Source organism: Oncorhynchus clarkii, unplaced genomic scaffold (genome assembly GCF_045791955.1).
Source record: "Oncorhynchus clarkii lewisi isolate Uvic-CL-2024 unplaced genomic scaffold, UVic_Ocla_1.0 unplaced_contig_10886_pilon_pilon, whole genome shotgun sequence".
Lineage (NCBI taxonomy): Eukaryota > Metazoa > Chordata > Actinopteri > Salmoniformes > Salmonidae > Oncorhynchus > Oncorhynchus clarkii.
In genome coordinates, this window is record NW_027261057.1 from 152,293 (window position 1) to 166,749 (window position 14,457).

Consider the following 14,457-nt stretch of genomic DNA (forward strand, 5'->3'; position numbering starts at 1 on the left):
TAATATTGCAAGGCCTGAGAATTATTGAGTCTGATTCTGCATCGCAAGATTGAGGGAAAAGGTATCTTCTTACTTGTTAAATATCACTAGCTTTCCTCATTCGGACAGGTTCACAACTTTGATGTCTACTTTTGCATAGCAAAGTCTGTATAATGTCAAATAGGGCTGTATCACATTGACTGCGTGGCCTAATGGATAAGGCGTCTGACTTCGAATCAGAAGATTGAGGGTCCGAGTCCCTTCGTGGTTGTTTAATTTCATTAGCTCAGCTAATTTGAACATGTTTGCAATTTCCCGAAATAAGGCATTTGTCTTGTTGTTTTGAAAAGCTTGGACATTGGACACTTCAATAATCTAAGACTGCAAGACCTGAGAAATATTATGTCTGATTGAGGGACATAGTCTTTTCGTACTTGTAAAATATCACTAGCTTTCCTCATTCGGATAGGTTCACAATTTTGATGTCTGTTGTTGCTAAACAACGTCTGTTTGATGTCATATCGGAGAATATGGAGTAGAAGGTGTTGCCTCGTGGATAAGGCGTCTTACTTCGAAACAGAAAATTGAGGTTTTGAGGCATTTTCGTGGTCGTTTAATTTAATTAAATCTGCTAATATGGACATGTTTGCAATTTCCCGAAATATGTCATTGGTCTTGTTGCTTTGAAAAGCTTGGACATTGTTGTTCAACTTCAATAATCTAAGACTGCAAGACCTGAGAAATATTATGTCTGATTGAGGGACATAGTCTTTTCGTACTTGTAAAATATCACTAGCTTTCCTCATTCGGATAGGTTCACAATTTTGATGTCTGTTGTTGCTAAGCAACGTCTGTTTGATGTCATATCGGAGAATATGGAGTAGAAGGTGTTGCCTCGTGGATAAGGCTTCTTACTTCAAAATAGAAAATTGAGATTTTGAGGCATTTTCGTGGTCGTTTAATTTCATTAAATCTGCTAATATGGACATGTTTGCAATTTCGCTAAATAAGGCATTGGTCTTGTTTCTTTGAAAGGCTTGGACATTGTTATTCATCTTTAATAATCTAATATTGCAAGGCCTGAGAATTATTGAGTCTGATTCTGCATCGCAAGATTGAGGGAAAAGGTATCTTCTTACTTGTTAAATATCACTAGCTTTCCTCATTCGGACAGGTTCACAACTTTGATGTCTATGGTTGCATAGCAAAGTCTGTATAATGTCAAATAGGGCTGTATAGCATAGACTGCCTGGCCTAATGGATAAGGCGCCTGACTTCGAATCAGAAGATTGAGGGTTCGAGTCCCTTCGTGGTTGTTTAATTTCATTAGCTCAGCTAATTTGAACATGTTTGCAATTTCCCAAAATAAGGCATTGGTCTTGTTTCTTTGAAAGGCTTGGACATTGTTATTCATCTTTAATAATCTAATATTGCAAGGCCTGAGAATTATTGAGTCTGATTCTGCATCGCAAGATTGAGGGAAAAGGTATCTTCTTACTTGTTAAATATCACTAGCTTTCCTCATTCGGACAGGTTCACAACTTTGATGTCTACTGTTGCATAGCAAAGTCTGTATGATGTCAAATAGGGTCGTTTAATTTCATTAGCTCAGCTAATTCGTACATGTTTGCAATTTCCCTAAATAAGGCATTGGTCTTGTTGCTTTGAAAAGCTTGGACATTGTTGTTCAACTTTAATAATCTAAGACTGCAAGACCTGAGAATTATTGTGTCTGAATCTGCATCGAAAGATTGAAGGAAAGAGTATCTTTGTACTTGTTAAAAATCACTAGCTTTCCTCATTCGGACAGGTTCACAATTTTTATGTCTATGGTTGTATCTTCTTACTTGTTAAATATCACTAGCTTTCCTCATTCGGACAGGTGCCAACTTTGATGTCTACTGTTGCATAGCAAAGTCTGTATGATGTCAAATAGGGTCGTTTAATTTCATTAGCTCAGCTAATTCGTACATGTTTGCAATTTCCATAAATAAGGCATTGGTCTTGTTGCTTTGAAAAGCTTGGACATTGTTGTTCAACTTTAATAATCTAAGACTGCAAGACCTGAGAATTATTGTGTCTGAATCTGCATCGAAAGATTGAAGGAAAGAGTATCTTTGTACTTGTTAAAAATCACTAGCTTTCCTCATTCGCAAAGTCTGTATAATGTCAAATAGGGCTGTATAACATAGACTGCGTGGCCTAATGGATAAGGCGTCTGACTTCGAATCAGAAGATTGAGGGTTCGAGTCCCTTCGTGGTTGTTTAATTTCATTAGCTCCGCTAATATGGACATGTTTGCAATTTCGCTAAATAAGGCATTGGTCTTGTTGCTTGGACATTGTTATTCATCTTTAATAATCTAATATTGCAAGGCCTGAGAATTATTGTGTCTGAATCTGCATCGAAAAATAAAATAATGGACATGTTTGCAATTTCGCTAAATAAGGCATTGGTCTTGTTGCTTTGAAAAGCTTGGACATTGTTGTTCAACTTTAATAATCTAAGACTGCAAGGCCTGAGAATTATTGTGTCTGAATCTGCATCGAAAGATTGAGGGAAAAGGTATCTTCTTACTTGTTAAATATCACTAGCTTTCCTCATTCGGACAGGTTCACAACTTTGATGTCTACTGTTGCATAGCAAAGTCTGTATAATGTCAAATAGGGCTGTATCACATAGACTGCGTGGCCTAATGGATAAGGCGTCTGACTTCGAATCAGAAGATTGAGGGTTCGAGTCCCTTCGTGGTTGTTTAATTTCATTAGCTCAGCTAATTTGAACATGTTTGCAATTTCCCAAAATAAGGCATTGGTCTTGTTTCTTTGAAAGGCTTGGACATTGTTATTCATCTTTAATAATCTAATATTGCAAGGCCTGAGAATTATTGAGTCTGATTCTGCATCGCAAGATTGAGGGAAAAGGTATCTTCTGACTTGTTAAATATCACTAGCTTTCCTCATTCGGACAGGTTCACAACTTTGATGTCTACTGTTGCATAGCAAAGTCTGTATGATGTCAAATAGGGTCGTTTAATTTCATTAGCTCAGCTAATTCGTACATGTTTGCAATTTCCCTAAATAAGGCATTGGTCTTGTTGCTTTGAAAAGCTTGGATATTGTTGTTCAACTTTAATAATCTAAGACTGCAAGACCTGAGAATTATTGTGTCTGAATCTGCATCGAAAGATTGAAGGAAAGAGTATCTTTGTACTTGTTAAAAATCACTAGCTTTCCTCATTCGGACAGGTTCACAATTTTTATGTCTATGGTTGCATAGCAAAGTCTGTATAATGTCAAATAGGGCTGTATCACATAGACTGCGTGGCCTAATGGATAAGGCGTCTGACTTGGAATCAGAAGATTGAGGGTTCAAGTCCCTTCGTGGTTGTTTAATTTCATTAGCTCAGCTAATTTGAACATGTTTGCAATTTCCCGAAATAAGGCATTGGTCTTGTTGCTTTGAAAAGCTTGGACATTGGACACTTCAATAATCTAAGACTGCAAGACCTGAGAAATATTATGTCTGATTGAGGGACATAGTATTTTCGTACTTGTAAAATATCACTAGCTTTCCTCATTCGGATAGGTTCACAATTTTGATGTCTGTTGTTGCTAAACAACGTCTGTTTGATGTCATATCGGAGAATATGGAGTAGAAGGTGTTGCCTCGTGGATAAGGCGTCTTACTTCGAAACAGAAAATTGAGGTTTTGAGGCATTTTCGTGGTCGTTTAATTCCATTAAATCTGCTAATATGGACATGTTTGCAATTTCGCTAAATAAGGCATTGGTCTTGTTGCTTTGAAAAGCTTGGACATTGTTGTTCAACTTTAATAATCTAAGACTGCAAGGCCTGAGAATTATTGTGTCTGAATCTGCATCGAAAGATTGAAGGAAAGAGTATCTTTGTACTTGTTAAAAATCACTAGCTTTCCTCATTCGGACAGGTTCACAATTTTTATGTCTATGGTTGCATAGCAAAGTCTGTATAATGTCAAATAGGGCTATATCACATAGACTGCGTGGCCTAATGGATAAGGCGTCTGACTTCGAATCAGAAGATTGAGGGTCCGAGTCCCTTCGTGGTTGTTTAATTTCATTAGCTCAGCTAATTTGAACATGTTTGCAATTTCCCGAAATAAGGCATTGGTCTTGTTGCTTTGAAAAGCTTGGACATTGGACACTTCAATAATCTAAGACTGCAAGACCTGAGAAATATTATGTCTGATTGAGGGACATAGTATTTTCGTACTTGTAAAATATCACTAGCTTTCCTCATTCGGATAGGTTCACAATTTTGATGTCTGTTGTTGCTAAGCAACGTCTGTTTGATGTCATATCGGAGAATATGGAGTAGAAGGTGTTGCCTCGTGGATAAGGCTTCTTACTTCAAAATAGAAAATTGAGGTTTTGAGGCATTTTCGTGGTCGTTTAATTTAATTAAATCTGCTAATATGGACATGTTTGCAATTTCCCGAAATAAGGCATTGGTCTTGTTTCTTTGAAAGGCTTGGACATTGTTATTCATCTTTAATAATCTAATATTGCAAGGCCTGAGAATTATTGAGTCTGATTCTGCATCGCAAGATTGAGGGAAAAGGTATCTTCTTACTTGTTAAATATCACTAGCTTTCCTCATTCGGACAGGTTCACAACTTTGATGTCTACTGTTGCATAGCAAAGTCTGTATGATGTCAAATAGGGTTGCATCACATAGACTGCGTGGCCTAATGGATAAGGCGTCTGACTTCGAATCAGAAGATTGAGGGTTCGAGTCCCTTCGTGGTTGTTTAATTTTCATTAGCTCCGCTAATATGGACATGTTTGCAATTTCCCGAAATAAGGCATTGGTCTTGTTGCTTGGACATTGTTATTCATCTTTAATAATCTAATATTGCAAGGCCTGAGAATTATTGAGTCTGATTCTGCATCGCAAGATTGAGGGAAAAGGTATCTTCTTACTTGTTAAATATCACTAGCTTTCCTCATTCGGACAGGTTCACAACTTTGATGTCTACTTTTGCATAGCAAAGTCTGTATAATGTCAAATAGGGCTGTATCACATTGACTGCGTGGCCTAATGGATAAGGCGTCTGACTTCGAATCAGAAGATTGAGGGTTCGAGTCCCTTCGTGGTTGTTTAATTTCATTAGCTCAGCTAATTTGAACATGTTTGCAATTTCCCGAAATATGGCATTGGTCTTGTTGCTTTGAAAAGCTTGGACATTGTTGTTCAACTTCAATAATCTAAGACTGCAAGACCTGAGAAATATTATGTCTGATTGAGGGACATAGTCTTTTCGTACTTGTAAAATATCACTAGCTTTCCTCATTCGGATAGGTTCACAATTTTGATGTCTGTTGTTGCTAAGCAACGTCTGTTTGATGTCATATTGGAGAAAATGGAGTAGAAGGTGTTGCCTCGTGGTTAAGGCGTCTTACTTCTAAATAGAAAATTGAGGTTTTGAGGCATTTTCGTGGTCGTTTAATTTAATTAAATCTGCTAATATGGACATGTTTGCAATTTCCCGAAATAAGGCATTGGTCTTGTTTCTTTGAAAGGCTTGGACATTGTTATTCATCTTTAATAATCTAATATTGCAAGGCCTGAGAATTATTGAGTCTGATTCTGCATCGCAAGATTGAGGGAAAAGGTATCTTCTTACTTGTTAAATATCACTAGCTTTCCTCATTCGGACAGGTTCACAACTTTGATGTCTACTGTTGCATAGCAAAGTCTGTATGATGTCAAATAGGGTTGCATCACATAGACTGCGTGGCCTAATGGATAAGGCGTCTGACTTCGAATCAGAAGATTGAGGGTTCGAGTCCCTTCGTGGTTGTTTAATTTCATTAGCTCAGCTAATTTGAACATGTTTGCAATTTCCCAAAATAAGGCATTGGTCTTGTTTCTTTGAAAGGCTTGGACATTGTTATTCATCTTTAATAATCTAATATTGCAAGGCCTGAGAATTATTGAGTCTGATTCTGCATCGCAAGATTGAGGGAAAAGGTATCTTCTTACTTGTTAAATATCACTAGCTTTCCTCATTCGGACAGGTTCACAACTTTGATGTCTACTGTTGCATAGCAAAGTCTGTATAATGTCAAATAGGGCTGTATCACATAGACTGCGTGGCCTAATGGATAAGGCGTCTGACTTCGAATCAGAAGATTGAGGGTTCTAGTCCCTTCGTGGTTGTTTAATTTCATTAGCTCAGCTAATTTGAACATGTTTGCAATTTCCCGAAATAAGGCATTGGTCTTGTTTCTTTGAAAGGCTTGGACATTGTTATTCATCTTTAATAATCTAATATTGCAAGGCCTGAGAATTATTGAGTCTGATTCTGCATCGCAAGATTGAGGGAAAAGGTATCTTCTGACTTGTTAAATATCACTAGCTTTCCTCATTCGGACAGGTTCACAACTTTGATGTCTACTGTTGCATAGCAAAGTCTGTATGATGTCAAATAGGGTCGTTTAATTTCATTAGCTCAGCTAATTCGTACATGTTTGCAATTTCCCTAAATAAGGCATTGGTCTTGTTGCTTTGAAAAGCTTGGATATTGTTGTTCAACTTTAATAATCTAAGACTGCAAGACCTGAGAATTATTGTGTCTGAATCTGCATCGAAAGATTGAAGGAAAGAGTATCTTTGTACTTGTTAAAAATCACTAGCTTTCCTCATTCGGACAGGTTCACAATTTTTATGTCTATGGTTGCATAGCAAAGTCTGTATAATGTCAAATAGGGCTGTATCACATAGACTGTGTGGCCTAATGGATAAGGCGTCTGACTTGGAATCAGAAGATTGAGGGTTCGAGTCCCTTCGTGGTTGTTTAATTTCATTAGCTCAGCTAATTAGAACATGTTTGCAATTTCCCGAAATAAGGTCTTGTTGCTTTGAAAAGCTTGGACATTGGACACTTCAATAATCTAAGACTGCAAGACCTGAGAAATATTATGTCTGATTGAGGGACATAGTATTTTCGTACTTGTAAAATATCACTAGCTTTCCTCATTCGGACAGGTTCACAATTTTTATGTCTATGGTTGCATAGCAAAGTCTGTATAATGTCAAATAGGGCTGTATCACATAGACTGCGTGGCCTAATGGATTAGGCGTCTGACTTCGAATCAGAAGATTGAGGGTCCGAGTCCCTTCGTGGTTGTTTAATTTCATTAGCTCAGCTAATTTGAACATGTTTGCAATTTCCCGAAATAAGGCATTGGTCTTGTTGCTTTGAAAAGCTTGGACATTGTTGTTCAACTTCAATAATCTAAGACTGCAAGACCTGAGAAATATTATGTCTGATTGAGGGACATAGTCTTTTCGTACTTGTAAAATATCACTAGCTTTCCTCATTCGGATAGGTTCACAATTTTGATGTCTGTTGTTGCTAAGCAACGTCTGTTTGATGTCATATCGGAGAATATGGAGTAGAATGTGTTGCCTCGTGGATAAGGCGTCTTACTTCAAAATAGAAAATTGAGATTTTGAGGCATTTTCGTGGTCGTTTAATTTCATTAAATCTGCTAATATGGACATGTTTGCAATTTCGCTAAATAAGGCATTGGTCTTGTTTCTTTGAAAGGCTTGGACATTGTTATTCATCTTTAATAATCTAATATTGCAAGGCCTGAGAATTATTGAGTCTGATTCTGCATCGCAAGATTGAGGGAAAAGGTATCTTCTTACTTGTTAAATATCACTAGCTTTCCTCATTCGGACAGGTTCACAACTTTGATGTCTATGGTTGCATAGCAAAGTCTGTATAATGTCAAATAGGGCTGTATCGAATAGACTGCCTGGCCTAATGGATAAGGCGCCTGACTTCGAATCAGAAGATTGAGGGTTCGAGTCCCTTCGTGGTTGTTTAATTTCATTAGCTCAGCTAATTTGAACATGTTTGCAATTTCCCAAAATAAGGCATTGGTCTTGTTTCTTTGAAAGGCTTGGACATTGTTATTCATCTTTAATAATCTAATATTGCAAGGCCTGAGAATTATTGAGTCTGATTCTGCATCGCAAGATTGAGGGAAAAGGTATCTTCTTACTTGTTAAATATCACTAGCTTTCCTCATTCGGACAGGTTCACAACTTTGATGTCTACTGTTGCATAGCAAAGTCTGTATGATGTCAAATAGGGTCGTTTAATTTCATTAGCTCAGCTAATTCGTACATGTTTGCAATTTCCCGAAATAAGGCATTGGTCTTGTTGCTTTGAAAAGCTTGGACATTGTTGTTCAACTTTAATAATCTAAGACTGCAAGACCTGAGAATTATTGTGTCTGAATCTGCATCGAAAGATTGAAGGAAAGAGAATCTTTGTACTTGTTAAAAATCACTAGCTTTCCTCATTCGGACAGGTTCACAATTTTTATGTCTATGGTTGTATCTTCTTACTTGTTAAATATCACTAGCTTTCCTCATTCGGACAGGTGCCAACTTTGATGTCTACTGTTGCATAGCAAAGTCTGTATGATGTCAAATAGGGTCGTTTAATTTCATTAGCTCAGCTAATTCGTACATGTTTGCAATTTCCATAAATAAGGCATTGGTCTTGTTGCTTTGAAAAGCTTGGACATTGTTGTTCAACTTTAATAATCTAAGACTGCAAGACCTGAGAATTATTGTGTCTGAATCTGCATCGAAAGATTGAAGGAAAGAGTATCTTTGTACTTGTTAAAAATCACTAGCTTTCCTCATTCGCAAAGTCTGTATAATGTCAAATAGGGCTGTATAACATAGACTGCGTGGCCTAATGGATAAGGCGTCTGACTTCGAATCAGAAGATTGAGGGTTCGAGTCCCTTCGTGGTTGTTTAATTTCATTAGCTCCGCTAATATGGACATGTTTGCAATTTCCCAAAATAAGGCATTGGTCTTGTTTCTTTGAAAGGCTTGGACATTGTTATTCATCTTTAATAATCTAATATTGCAAGGCCTGAGAATTATTGAGTCTGATTCTGCATCGCAAGATTGAGGGAAAAGGTATCTTCTTACTTGTTAAATATCACTAGCTTTCCTCATTCGTACAGGTTCACAACTTTGATGTCTACTTTTGCATAGCAAAGTCTGTATAATGTCAAATAGGGCTGTATCACATAGGCTGCGTGGCCTAATGGATAAGGCGTCTGACTTCGAATCAGAAGATTGAGGGTCCGAGTCCCTTCGTGGTTGTTTAATTTCATTAGCTCAGCTAATTTGAACATGTTTGCAATTTCCCGAAATAAGGCATTGGTCTTGTTGCTTTGAAAAGCTTGGACATTGGACACTTCAATAATCTAAGACTGCAAGACCTGAGAAATATTATGTCTGATTGAGGGACATAGTCTTTTCGTACTTGTAAAATATCACTAGCTTTCCTCATTCGGATAGGTTCACAATTTTGATGTCTGTTGTTGCTCAACAACGTCTGTTTGATGTCATATCGGAGAATATGGAGTAGAAGGTGTTGCCTCGTGGATAAGGCGTCTTACTTCGAAACAGAAAATTGAGGTTTTGAGGCATTTTCGTGGTCGTTTAATTTCATTAAATCTGCTAATATGGACATGTTTGCAATTTCGCTAAATAAGGCATTGGTCTTGTTGCTTTGAAAAGCTTGGACATTGTTGTTCAACTTTAATAATCTAAGACTGCAAGGCCTGAGAATTATTGTGTCTGAATCTGCATCGAAAGATTGAGGGAAAAGGTATCTTCTTACTTGTTAAATATCACTAGCTTTCCTCATTCGGACAGGTTCACAACTTTGATGTCTACTGTTGCATAGCAAAGTCTGTATAATGTCAAATAGGGCTGTATCACATAGACTGCGTGGCCTAATGGATAAGGCGTCTGACTTCGAATCAGAAGATTGAGGGTTCGAGTCCCTTCGTGGTTGTTTAATTTCATTAGCTCAGCTAATTTGAACATGTTTGCAATTTCCCAAAATAAGGCATTGGTCTTGTTTCTTTGAAAGGCTTGGACATTGTTATTCATCTTTAATAATCTAATATTGCAAGGCCTGAGAATTATTGAGTCTGATTCTGCATCGCAAGATTGAGGGAAAAGGTATCTTCTGACTTGTTAAATATCACTAGCTTTCCTCATTCGGACAGGTTCACAACTTTGATGTCTACTGTTGCATAGCAAAGTCTGTATGATGTCAAATAGGGTCGTTTAATTTCATTAGCTCAGCTAATTCGTACATGTTTGCAATTTCCCTAAATAAGGCATTGGTCTTGTTGCTTTGAAAAGCTTGGATATTGTTGTTCAACTTTAATAATCTAAGACTGCAAGACCTGAGAATTATTGTGTCTGAATCTGCATCGAAAGATTGAAGGAAAGAGTATCTTTGTACTTGTTAAAAATCACTAGCTTTCCTCATTCGGACAGGTTCACAATTTTTATGTCTATGGTTGCATAGCAAAGTCTGTATAATGTCAAATAGGGCTGTATCACATAGACTGCGTGGCCTAATGGATAAGGCGTCTGACTTGGAATCAGAAGATTGAGGGTTCAAGTCCCTTCGTGGTTGTTTAATTTCATTAGCTCAGCTAATTTGAACATGTTTGCAATTTCCCGAAATAAGGCATTGGTCTTGTTGCTTTGAAAAGCTTGGACATTGGACACTTCAATAATCTAAGACTGCAAGACCTGAGAAATATTATGTCTGATTGAGGGACATAGTATTTTCGTACTTGTAAAATATCACTAGCTTTCCTCATTCGGATAGGTTCACAATTTTGATGTCTGTTGTTGCTAAACAACGTCTGTTTGATGTCATATCGGAGAATATGGAGTAGAAGGTGTTGCCTCGTGGATAAGGCGTCTTACTTCGAAACAGAAAATTGAGGTTTTGAGGCATTTTCGTGGTCGTTTAATTCCATTAAATCTGCTAATATGGACATGTTTGCAATTTCGCTAAATAAGGCATTGGTCTTGTTGCTTTGAAAAGCTTGGACATTGTTGTTCAACTTTAATAATCTAAGACTGCAAGGCCTGAGAATTATTGTGTCTGAATCTGCATCGAAAGATTGAAGGAAAGAGTATCTTTGTACTTGTTAAAAATCACTAGCTTTCCTCATTCGGACAGGTTCACAATTTTTATGTCTATGGTTGCATAGCAAAGTCTGTATAATGTCAAATAGGGCTATATCACATAGACTGCGTGGCCTAATGGATAAGGCGTCTGACTTCGAATCAGAAGATTGAGGGTCCGAGTCCCTTCGTGGTTGTTTAATTTCATTAGCTCAGCTAATTTGAACATGTTTGCAATTTCCCGAAATAAGGCATTGGTCTTGTTGCTTTGAAAAGCTTGGACATTGTTGTTCAACTTCAATAATCTAAGACTGCAAGACCTGAGAAATATTATGTCTGATTGAGGGACATAGTCTTTTCGTACTTGTAAAATATCACTAGCTTTCCTCATTCGGATAGGTTCACAATTTTGATGTCTGTTGTTGCTAAGCAACGTCTGTTTGATGTCATATCGGACAATATGGAGTAGTAGGTGTTGCCTCGTGGATAAGGCGTCTTACTTCAAAATAGAAAATTGAGGTTTTGAGGCATTTTCGTGGTCGTTTAATTTCATTAAATCTGCTAATATGGACATGTTTGCAATTTCCCGAAATAAGGCATTGGTCTTGTTTCTTTGAAAGGCTTGGACATTGTTATTCATCTTTAATAATCTAAGACTGCAAGGCCTGAGAATTATTGTGTCTGAATCTGCATCGAAAGATTGAAGGAAAGAGTATCTTTGTACTTGTTAAAAATCACTAGCTTTCCTCATTCGGACAGGTTCACAATTTTTATGTCTATGGTTGCATAGCAAAGTCTGTATAATGTCAAATAGGGCTGTATCACATAGACTGCGTGGCCTAATGGATAAGGCGTCTGACTTCGAATCAGAAGATTGAGGGTCCGAGTCCCTTCGTGGTTGTTTAATTTCATTAGCTCAGCTAATTTGAACATGTTTGCAATTTCCCGAAATAAGGCATTGGTCTTGTTGCTTTGAAAAGCTTGGACATTGTTGTTCAACTTCAATAATCTAAGACTGCAAGACCTGAGAAATATTATGTCTGATTGAGGGACATAGTCTTTTCGTACTTGTAAAATATCACTAGCTTTCCTCATTCGGATAGGTTCACAATTTTGATGTCTGTTGTTGCTAAGCAACGTCTGTTTGATGTCATATCGGACAATATGGAGTAGAAGGTGTTGCCTCGTGGATAAGGCGTCTTACTTCAAAATAGAAAATTGAGGTTTTGAGGCATTTTCGTGGTCGTTTAATTTCATTAAATCTGCTAATATGGACATGTTTGCAATTTCCCGAAATAAGGCATTGGTCTTGTTTCTTTGAAAGGCTTGGACATTGTTATTCATCTTTAATAATCTAATATTGCAAGGCCTGAAAATTATTGAGTCTGATTCTGCATCGCAAGATTGAGGGAAAAGGTATCTTCTGACTTGTTAAATATCACTAGCTTTCCTCATTCGGACAGGTTCACAACTTTGATGTCTAATGTTGCATAGCAAAGTCTGTATGATGTCAAATAGGGCTGTATCACATAGGCTGCGTGGCCTAATGGATAAGGCGTCTGACTTCGAATCAGAAGATTGAGGGTCCGAGTCCCTTCGTGGTTGTTTAATTTCATTAGCTCAGCTAATTTGAACATGTTTGCAATTTCCCGAAATAAGGCATTGGTCTTGTTGCTTTGAAAAGCTTGGACATTGGACACTTCAATAATCTAAGACTGCAAGACCTGAGAAATATTATGTCTGATTGAGGGACATAGTCTTTTCGTACTTGTAAAATATCACTAGCTTTCCTCATTCGGATAGGTTCACAATTTTGATGTCTGTTGTTGCTCAACAACGTCTGTTTGATGTCATATCGGAGAATATGGAGTAGAAGGTGTTGCCTCGTGGATAAGGCGTCTTACTTCGAAACAGAAAATTGAGGTTTTGAGGCATTTTCGTGGTCGTTTAATTTCATTAAATCTGCTAATATGGACATGTTTGCAATTTCGCTAAATAAGGCATTGGTCTTGTTGCTTTGAAAAGCTTGGACATTGTTGTTCAACTTTAATAATCTAAGACTGCAAGGCCTGAGAATTATTGTGTCTGAATCTGCATCGAAAGATTGAGGGAAAAGGTATCTTCTTACTTGTTAAATATCACTAGCTTTCCTCATTCGGACAGGTTCACAACTTTGATGTCTACTGTTGCATAGCAAAGTCTGTATAATGTCAAATAGGGCTGTATCACATAGACTGCGTGGCCTAATGGATAAGGCGTCTGACTTCGAATCAGAAGATTGAGGGTTCGAGTCCCTTCGTGGTTGTTTAATTTCATTAGCTCAGCTAATTTGAACATGTTTGCAATTTCCCAAAATAAGGCATTGGTCTTGTTTCTTTGAAAGGCTTGGACATTGTTATTCATCTTTAATAATCTAATATTGCAAGGCCTGAGAATTATTGAGTCTGATTCTGCATCGCAAGATTGAGGGAAAAGGTATCTTCTGACTTGTTAAATATCACTAGCTTTCCTCATTCGGACAGGTTCACAACTTTGATGTCTACTGTTGCATAGCAAAGTCTGTATGATGTCAAATAGGGTCGTTTAATTTCATTAGCTCAGCTAATTCGTACATGTTTGCAATTTCCCTAAATAAGGCATTGGTCTTGTTGCTTTGAAAAGCTTGGATATTGTTGTTCAACTTTAATAATCTAAGACTGCAAGACCTGAGAATTATTGTGTCTGAATCTGCATCGAAAGATTGAAGGAAAGAGTATCTTTGTACTTGTTAAAAATCACTAGCTTTCCTCATTCGGACAGGTTCACAATTTTTATGTCTATGGTTGCATAGCAAAGTCTGTATAATGTCAAATAGGGCTGTATCACATAGACTGCGTGGCCTAATGGATAAGGCGTCTGACTTGGAATCAGAAGATTGAGGGTTCAAGTCCCTTCGTGGTTGTTTAATTTCATTAGCTCAGCTAATTTGAACATGTTTGCAATTTCCCGAAATAAGGCATTGGTCTTGTTGCTTTGAAAAGCTTGGACATTGGACACTTCAATAATCTAAGACTGCAAGACCTGAGAAATATTATGTCTGATTGAGGGACATAGTATTTTCGTACTTGTAAAATATCACTAGCTTTCCTCATTCGGATAGGTTCACAATTTTGATGTCTGTTGTTGCTAAACAACGTCTGTTTGATGTCATATCGGAGAATATGGAGTAGAAGGTGTTGCCTCGTGGATAAGGCGTCTTACTTCGAAACAGAAAATTGAGGTTTTGAGGCATTTTCGTGGTCGTTTAATTCCATTAAATCTGCTAATATGGACATGTTTGCAATTTCGCTAAATAAGGCATTGGTCTTGTTGCTTTGAAAAGCTTGGACATTGTTGTTCAACTTTAATAATCTAAGACTGCAAGGCCTGAGAATTATTGTGTCTGAATCTGCATCGAAAGATTGAAGGAAAGAGTA

At 37.4% G+C, this 14,457-nt stretch overlaps 12 non-coding genes across 12 annotated transcripts; all 12 read left to right on the top strand.

The window, feature by feature from the left end:
* Window positions 1-2,170: 2,170 nt before the first annotated feature.
* Window positions 2,171-2,243, top strand: trnar-ucg (transfer RNA arginine (anticodon UCG)). Its single transcript has one exon. It is a non-coding gene; the product is annotated as a tRNA-Arg (tRNA).
* A 417-nt stretch (window positions 2,244-2,660) lies between these two features.
* Window positions 2,661-2,733, top strand: trnar-ucg (transfer RNA arginine (anticodon UCG)). Its single transcript has one exon. It is a non-coding gene; the product is annotated as a tRNA-Arg (tRNA).
* A 563-nt stretch (window positions 2,734-3,296) lies between these two features.
* Window positions 3,297-3,369, top strand: trnap-ugg (transfer RNA proline (anticodon UGG)). The gene has a single exon. It is a non-coding gene; the product is annotated as a tRNA-Pro (tRNA).
* A 1,327-nt stretch (window positions 3,370-4,696) lies between these two features.
* trnar-ucg (transfer RNA arginine (anticodon UCG)) lies at window positions 4,697-4,769 on the top strand. The gene has a single exon. It is a non-coding gene; the product is annotated as a tRNA-Arg (tRNA).
* A 277-nt stretch (window positions 4,770-5,046) lies between these two features.
* trnar-ucg (transfer RNA arginine (anticodon UCG)) lies at window positions 5,047-5,119 on the top strand. Its single transcript has one exon. It is a non-coding gene; the product is annotated as a tRNA-Arg (tRNA).
* A 631-nt stretch (window positions 5,120-5,750) lies between these two features.
* On the top strand, window positions 5,751-5,823 carry trnar-ucg (transfer RNA arginine (anticodon UCG)). Its single transcript has one exon. It is a non-coding gene; the product is annotated as a tRNA-Arg (tRNA).
* A 922-nt stretch (window positions 5,824-6,745) lies between these two features.
* trnap-ugg (transfer RNA proline (anticodon UGG)) lies at window positions 6,746-6,818 on the top strand. The gene has a single exon. It is a non-coding gene; the product is annotated as a tRNA-Pro (tRNA).
* A 1,913-nt stretch (window positions 6,819-8,731) lies between these two features.
* On the top strand, window positions 8,732-8,804 carry trnar-ucg (transfer RNA arginine (anticodon UCG)). The gene has a single exon. It is a non-coding gene; the product is annotated as a tRNA-Arg (tRNA).
* Window positions 8,805-9,790: 986 nt separating this feature from the next.
* trnar-ucg (transfer RNA arginine (anticodon UCG)) lies at window positions 9,791-9,863 on the top strand. The gene has a single exon. It is a non-coding gene; the product is annotated as a tRNA-Arg (tRNA).
* A 563-nt stretch (window positions 9,864-10,426) lies between these two features.
* trnap-ugg (transfer RNA proline (anticodon UGG)) lies at window positions 10,427-10,499 on the top strand. Its single transcript has one exon. It is a non-coding gene; the product is annotated as a tRNA-Pro (tRNA).
* Window positions 10,500-13,234: 2,735 nt separating this feature from the next.
* trnar-ucg (transfer RNA arginine (anticodon UCG)) lies at window positions 13,235-13,307 on the top strand. The gene has a single exon. It is a non-coding gene; the product is annotated as a tRNA-Arg (tRNA).
* Window positions 13,308-13,870: 563 nt separating this feature from the next.
* On the top strand, window positions 13,871-13,943 carry trnap-ugg (transfer RNA proline (anticodon UGG)). Its single transcript has one exon. It is a non-coding gene; the product is annotated as a tRNA-Pro (tRNA).
* Window positions 13,944-14,457: the final 514 nt, after the last annotated feature.